Here is an 8340-nt window from a genome sequence, read left to right as displayed (position 1 = left end):
TTGTTCCAGATATATTGCACTATGCATTTCAAAACCAGGAATAACACGTCCAAGAGTGTATGCCCCCCCACCCAATTCCAGGGCAAGATTTTATGAGCCCTGTTTTCGCAGAGCCAGTAAAGGCCTGGGGCAGAAAGGGTACTTAAATCTCGACAGGTGTTGTGCCATATCCGGCACTTTCGATTGATATGCATCGTATAGGACGGACCACGTTTAGCTGCTATCTTGCTGGACCGAGATATATTACAAGTAGAAAAATTGGAGTCAATGTAAAATTCCGATCTGTTTGCAATGAGAGCAACATGAGCTTCCTTAGAAAAGTTGTAGACCTTGAATCTTGTACAATTGAGAGAGGGTACATTATTCAACAGGATTTCACTGGTGCTATTAGGGCTATAATCTAGAGTAGTTAGGCAATGAGGGTAGTGTCCTACAGGTGTGGCTTTATTATAAGCTCCGGTGTTGTTGGATCTGTAACAGAAAGGCGCCTCTATTTTTGGGGAGATTATCTAGTTAGCAGGGGTGGCCCTCCATTCCTAAGGAGTGGACTGATGGGCAGCTAACGAGTAGTGTCTAACGAAGCCACCGTTTATTTTTCCCCATTGCTGGAGGGATATTGGTATTCCGATCATTGGGATTTTTTGGTGTAGGTGCACTGGGCTGTGAAAGCATATCCAGCAGTCACTTTTATTTTTAGCTTAAGCCACTGTAAGGGAGATCTGTAATTATAAATTTTTTTCCCACCCCCCTTGGGTGATATTAAGATACCTAAGTGTGATGTATAAGGATATCAGTACCATTTTAGAGACAGGAGGGACAAAAAACTTTAACAACAAACATAACCAGCACCAGTAAGAAAAAGAACACTACCAGCCAAACCCAGGATGGCAGCCAAAGTCTTTTTTTGTCCTCTGAGCTCAGGTTACCTAAAGGACTGATAACGTTGGCTCTTGGTCTTGATCGAGGTGGTGATCTTCCGAATGGGAGCATTCACTTTTTTTGAGGCCGGAGATGATAGCTTCGTTCTTTAACTGATTAATCCAGCTGGGCTAAGGTGTTGGGTTCAGGGGAGAGGTTATTAGCACTTGCACCCTGATGCTCCTCACTTGCCTGAGTGAGGTCCTGAGGGTCTTTGTCCTTGGCCTCAGGGAAAGATCCCAACCTTGGTTGGAATATAGCTGCTTCGGGGTCCAATGGAGGTGATACCTTCTTGCAGTGCGAGGCGTGAGTCCACGTTTGGTGACCTTGGCAACGAACAGCAGAATTAGTGGTCAGAAGTACCTGGAAAGGTCCTTTCCATCTGGGTTGAAGTGCGTTTTTTCGTTGATAGACCTTTACGTAGATCCAATCCCCTGGTTCGAGGTTGTGACAGGGAACATCCGGTGGTTGAGGTAAGGCTTCTTGGACCTGTGAATGAACAGACCTGGCATACTTCATTAATGCCTTGCAATAATTTAGTACAGTTTCATCAGTTAATTGTAGGTCTGTTTGGTGTGGGGCAACAGGTGGTGTAGCTGGCATCCTCATGGGTCGTGCCATGAGTATTTCATAAGGGGTTAGGCCATGTTTTCTGTTAACAGTGTTCCTAATGTGCATAAGAGCAATGGGCAGCGCATCAGGCCATTTGAGGCCTGTTTCAGCGCAAATCTTCGAAATGCGCGTTTTTAAATCAGAGTTTTTACGTTCTACAGCACCACTCGATTGTGGATGATAACTACAGTGTAGGTGTTGCTGTATGTTGAGTGCTTGGCAGATGTTTTTTACTATCTGTCCTGTGAAATGGGTGCCGCGGTCACTATCTATTGTGAGGGGCAATCCAAATCTAGGGATGAATTCTTTGAGCAATTTCTTCGCTACAGTGATGCAATCAGCATGTACGCATGGGTAGGCTTCCACCCATCCAGAGAACATATCAATAATAACAAGAATGTACTCATAAGAACAGCACTTAGGTAGTTGTACAAAATCAATTTGCAGATTTACAAACGGTCCCCATGGAGGGGGATGGGCTGCAGGTGTCGTTTTTACCCGTTGCCCAATGTTGTGAGCTAAGCAGATGGGACAGGAGCTACAGTACTGTTGTGCCATGGAAGGAAAATTTGGGGCAAACCAATTTCTTTGTACTGTAGCAATCATCCCCCCTTTGCTTGTATGGGCCACAGAGTGGGTTAAACGAGCAAGATGTGGCAAAAGCTCTCTAGGCGCCACCAGGCGGCCGTCCGGGGAGCGCCAGAGAGAGTCGGGGTGCAGTGAACATCCTGCACGCAGCCAGTCATTTATTTCCTTTTTTGGGGCCTGATTTTGAAGAAGGGCCAGACTTGAAAGGCTAGCCAAAGGAGACTGGTCTGCTGAAAAACAAACAAAAACAGAGTTAGGAGCCTGTGGGCCAGAAAGGGCCGCGTTTCTGGCAGAACGGTCTGCCAGATCATTTCCTCGTGTGACATCATCAAAGGGTTTCTCATGAGCTTTACATTTAACAATAGCAATAGCAAGAGGCAATTGAACAGCTTCTAAGAGCGCTTTTACATAACAACCATGACTGATTTGGGTCCCTGATGAAGTGAGGAATCCTCTTTGTTTCCAGATTTGTCCAAAATCATGAACAACACCAAAAGCATACTTAGAGTCAGTATAAATGGTTGTGGTTTGATTTTTTGCAAGAATGCAAGCACGTGTTAAAGCAATGAGTTCAGCAACTTGAGCAGAACGAGCTTGGGGTAAAGAATAGGCTTCCAAAACAGCATACTGAGTGCATACTGCATATCCCGCAACTAATTTGCCTGCATCATTTCTAAGACAGGAACCATCAACAAACAAAACAAGGTCAGAGTTCGGGATAGAAATGTCCTTGAGGTCAGTTCGAGGGGTTAACAATTGAGTTGTGATAGACAGGCAATCATGAGGCTCACCATCAGAGGCAATAGGCAGAAGTGATGCAGGATTCAGAATTGAACAGCGATTTAAGGTTACATTTGCAGCTGACAGTAGAAGTTTCTCATATTTAGTAAGACGGGAATTGGAAATGTGCTGAGTTTTGCCCTTGAGGAGAAGGGCCATCACAGCATGTGGAACTGCAACGGTTAAAGAGTATCCCAAAACTAGAGAATCTGCCTTTTCAACCAACAAGGCAGCAGCTGCAACTGAACGGAGGCAAGGAGGAAGTCCCGCAGCTACAGGATCAAGGGCAGTGCTGTAATATGCAATTGGGCGATGCTTTTCACCATGCAGCTGAGTGAGTACTCCTAAAGCGATTCCTTCCCGTTCATGACAAAACAAGGTAAAGGGTTTCTTATAATTAGGAAGTCCAAGAGCGGGAGCAAGAGTGAGGGCTTGCTTAAGGGCCACAAATGCTTGTTCGGCTTCAGGAGTCCAAGGGAGGGGTTCCGGGGTGGTATCATGAGTAAATGCTTGCAAGGGTTTTGCAAAAGCAGCATAACCCAAGATCCACTGTCTACAATAACCCGTTGCACCTAAGAATCCCCTCATCTGTTTTCTAGTCATAGGTTTGGGAATGTTGAGGATAGCTTCAACTCTACTAGGGGAAAGGTGTCGTTCTCCTGCTGAGATATCATGCCCTAAATAATGTACCTTAGACTTGCAGAGCTGCAATTTAGATTTTGAGGCCTTGTGGCCTTTCTGAGCTAAAGCTGTGAGGAGTGTCAAAGTATCTTGCTTACAGGCCTCCAAAGTAGGTGAGGCTAACAATAGATCATCAACATACTGAACAAGGGTGGACCCCCCTTTGAACATGATAGGATCCAAATCCTTTTTTAGGATCTGGGAAAACAGGGTTGGGGACTCTGTATATCCCTGAGGGAGTCTTGTCCAGGTATATTGAAATCCCTGATAAGTAAATGCAAACAGATACTGGCTATCCTTATGAATGGGGATAGAGAAAAAAGCAGAACAAAGGTCCACTACTGTGAAATATGTAGCATCTGAAGGGATACAGGAAAGAATAGTGGCAGGGTTAGGGACCACGGGGAAAGCGGGTAAAACAGCGGCATTTACAGCTCGGAGGTCTTGCACAAATCGATACGTATCTTTACCAGGTTTTTTGACAGGTAGGATAGGTGTGTTGCAAGGGGAGCGTATTGGGACAATAATCCCTTGCTCAAGGAGTGAGGAAACGACAGGCTTGATCCCTTCCTCAGCTTCCTTTGAGATGGGGTACTGTGGGACACGAGGAAGTGGCTTGGCAGGGTTCAAGATGATACGCACTGGTTCAGCACTCAGCATGTGCCCCACTTCATTTGCATGGGTGGACCACAGCTGTGGAGGTACTCGTGCCAACAGTTCCTCTTGCAAGTAGGAAGTGTCAGGTTCAGAGTACTCCTGGGTTAGCAAAGCCACAAGCTCAGTTTCCCTATGTTCTGGTACCTCAAGGTAAACACCATCTGGGCTACAATAAATCACGCATCCCAGTTTACACAACAAATCCTTACCAAGAAGGTTGACAGGTGCACAGGGGCTAAGAAGAAAGGCATGATTTTCAGACAAAGGGCCAATAGAGATGGAGACAGGTTCAGAGACGGGATGTGGGATAGGTTGTCCGCCTATACCGACAGCATTTATAGTTTCAGGAGAATAAGGTAGAAAAGGAAACTCAGCAGCCTTTAGCGTGGAGCGGGATGCTCCGGTGTCGACAAGACAGGAGACAGGTTTACCAGAAATAAGGCATTCAACAAACGGACCAGATTGGTCAGTAGCAAGCAAAGGAGCGATGATGTCACTGTCCCTCAGGCTGTCCTATTCAACACTGGGAAAATTGACAGGAAGTGGAGGTGGGGGCAGGGACTGGGGTCTGGGTCCTTGGCCGGGGCGCTTGGGGCATTCTGATTTCCAATGTCCTTCTTGCTTGCAATAATGACATTGGTTCCCATAGCCTGGGTTTTGTGGGCTCAAGGATCTATCTCTTCCCCTGAATCTACCCGGGCCTCCCCTTCCCCGTCCTCGTCCCCTTCCTCTACCTGGACCCTGCAACTGAGAAATCTGTAAGGCCATTAACTTAAACTCGGCATTGTCTTTAGACCGTTCCAATTTGTTATGAAAATGGTTAGCCGCAGCAAGGACTTCAGTCAAATCTTTAGTTTCCCAGCCAATAATTACTGTTTGAATTTTCTCAGCAATTTTAGGGTTAAGTCCCTGGATGAATGCTGCCACTATTGCTTGTTTAGCATTTCCGACTGGGTTATCCATTCCTGAGTATCGTTCAAATGCCTGTTTGAGGCGTTCCAAATAGTCACTGGGGTGTTCATTTTTGTTTTGTTTACAGGTATTTATTTTGGTCCAGTCTGCCTTTTTTGGGCAAATTGTGAGAACTGCCTGAACCAAAGCATTTCTCTTGTCAATAAAGTCTTGGCCAATCCCTGGGTTTTGATCTGGCCAAGTACAGGCAGCATACAGACGTAGCATAGTTTCCTTGGGCAAAATCGATCGCATGAGCTGATTAATGTCAGCCCATGTTGGATTATAACAATTTATAACAGTCTGCAATTCTTCCTGAAATTTTTCTGGGTCTTCCCTGATTTTGGGGAATTTTTGAGTTAAATTGTAGAGATCACCTGGAGTCCAGGGTGCATGCACGGTTACTATATTTTGTCCATCGGTGCCAATGCCTGGCATTTGTCTTAGGGGGTAAACTTGTGCAGCTCGGGATCTAAGATTGATGGGAGATCTTTCCATGCCTATTCCCATTCTTCTAAATACACCTGTGGTGGGTTGTGACCCAGGAGTAAATTGCCACACTGGTGATGATTGAGTGGCAGATATGGTGGATGAGTCCAGACTATTAAGCTCCGTGGATGGATTTACTGAAGGAGCTTCAGCTAATGAGTTACTAGCCTGGGCTGCAGCCTGATGTTGAACCGGTTGTTGCTGATGTGGGAGTCCCAGGAGAGCAGGGTTCGAACAAAGGTCAAGGATATCCTCTGCTGGCTCCGGTGGTGGGGGCGCCCCGGGCAATGCTGGATACATCGGAGCGGTGGCCGGCGTGTAATTTGGGGGAGCAGCCAATTTCTCCCGAACAGCTTGTAACTGCTGTTTTAATTTTTCTTGAGAGTCTTTTAGGCTCCTAGTTTGAGATTCTGTCCGCCTTTTGGACATTTCATCATACCAATAAAAGAACGCGTCCCACTGGTTTTGTGGTGTTTTGGATCCACGGGACTCTAAAGCCCCTCTTAAGTGCACTATTTTATCCTGATCAAATGTTCCTTCTTGTGGAAAATGCTTCACAGGATCATCCCTAGTATACCAGTTCCACTTATCCAGGTACTTGCAAGCCTCGGGAGAATAGTGTGTGTACATAAAGTACGCCGGAGTCCCCTTAGGGGGGACGGGAACTTGTTTAGACTGACTCGTTCCCATTTTCAGTCACACAGGGAGACGTAGGAGAGGCTTATTTAGGATGTCCGGGCCGCTCAGTGCCTTGCCCCGCAGTTTTTCACTGCCCAGACAAAAGGCTTCTGACCCGACACCGGCTCATAAAATGGAAATGGGAAGGGAAACACAAGAGGAATCCTTTCACTCCTGCTCTCGGCAGAAGCTACTGGGACAAGGGGTTTGGAAAAGACAAAATCACTCAGACGCCCTGTCCACTGGGTCACGAGGTTTCAGCTGGGCCCCCTTGCTTTCGACGCTACCTTTTTTAGGCAGAATCGGGGCGGCTAGACCCAGCCTTAGTCCCAGACCTGGTCAGTGGCTCATTTTTCTAAATGCACACACACACATTTATTCAATCACTGGGAAGCCCTGTCCACTGGGTCACGAGGTTCCAGTTGGGCCCCCTTGCTTTCAAAACTGCCCTGTCAGGCAGAATTGGGGCGGCTGAACCCAACCGTAGTCTCAGACCTGGTCAGTGGCTCATATTTCTAAATACACACACATGCACATTCATTCAGTCAGCCAGACCTCCTCCCCCACACCGCCTTAGTTAATTAACGACAAGCCCGATGTGCTGTAGGATGAAGGTGCTTCATACAGTTTCTCCCTAAATAAAACGTACGTTACCAGACACAAAATGGGATCCTTTACCAGACAGAAAATTTTAGCCGGCAGTAAGGTTCAGACTGACCTGTTTTAACAAGGTTCAGATCCAGTTACCACGGCCAAGTTGGGAGCCTACAGGCAGTCCTCCTCCGAAACCCCAATAGAGATTTTGAATTAGGTCTCTTACCTGTCAAGTTTGGCGCCTCGGGGTTCGGGGAGGGGGCAGTCTGCGGACCTCCTTCCTCAGCCTGTGTTCTGGATCCGAGTCACGGCACCAGGAATTGTCGTGGAAACACATGCAGCATACTTTTGGGTCAGGTCAGCAGAAGCTTTTATTCAAAAGAAACTACAGCTGTAGGGGGGATTCCAAAGTGACATGGATTTTCCAAGCACTTGGAAGGGGTCCCCCCCCAAGAGCAAAATCAGGAGGCTTATATACTTTTTAACAGTTGCTTACAACTCACATGATCATATAGTGAAATTAGCATGAAAAGCGGCTATAATATTACTTCATTATTTCTTTGCTGTAATCAGGATGGGAACTAACGGGGGAGGCGAGGTTAGTTCACAAACCTCCTTCTTGCACCTGGAAATCAGATTTGTACATACTTTTTTGCTATCTTCAAGGCCGCGGTGAGCGAAGCAGTTGCAGAGGAGTTACAAAGAACAAACACTTTCTCTTACCTGTTCTACTATACAGAGCCAGCAATTCTCCACAAAGCGGTTATGTCATCTTATAACTAAAATAATCAAAGTTTAAGGCATATATTTTTTCTGATTCCACACTGGTAATGCAGCACAAAATTACATATGCTTTTTTGAAGATTGCATCCCATTGCCAAGTCATGGCAAGTCTCTGATCCACCAAAATCCCCAGATATGTCTTAGCAATGGCACTACCCAGCCAATGTCCCATTATGCATTTGTTTTTTTCTTCCATAGGTGTAGCACTTTGTTTATCCTGTTGAATTTTATTCTGTTGCCTACTGCCCAGTTCTCCAAGCAACCAAAATCTAATTCTAATCCTGTCCTCCAAAGTGTTTGCATCTCTTCTCAGTTTTCTGTCATCTGCAAACTTGATCAGGAAGCTCTTTTTCTTACTTTCAAATAATTGATAACAATATTAAACTACAGCAGATCCCTGTGGAACCCCACTTGAAACCTCCTGCCATTCTCACATTAATCCATTTATACTCTCAAGTTGCAGTCATTCAGCCAATTATACCCACCTAAATGTGGGCTAGATGGTCTACTTATGAAAATTTCATATACAACCATACCTAAAAGCCCTTCTAAAGTCTAAATATATTATGTCCGTTACATTCCCTCCATCTGTCAAATTACCTTTCCTGC

The sequence above is a fragment of the Alligator sinensis genome, unplaced genomic scaffold (genome assembly GCF_000455745.1).
Source record: "Alligator sinensis unplaced genomic scaffold, ASM45574v1 scaffold608_2, whole genome shotgun sequence".
In the NCBI taxonomy this organism is placed as follows: Eukaryota; Metazoa; Chordata; order Crocodylia; family Alligatoridae; genus Alligator; species Alligator sinensis.
The sequence above is the reverse complement of the archived record's forward strand: the minus strand, read 5'-3'. Positions refer to the sequence as shown.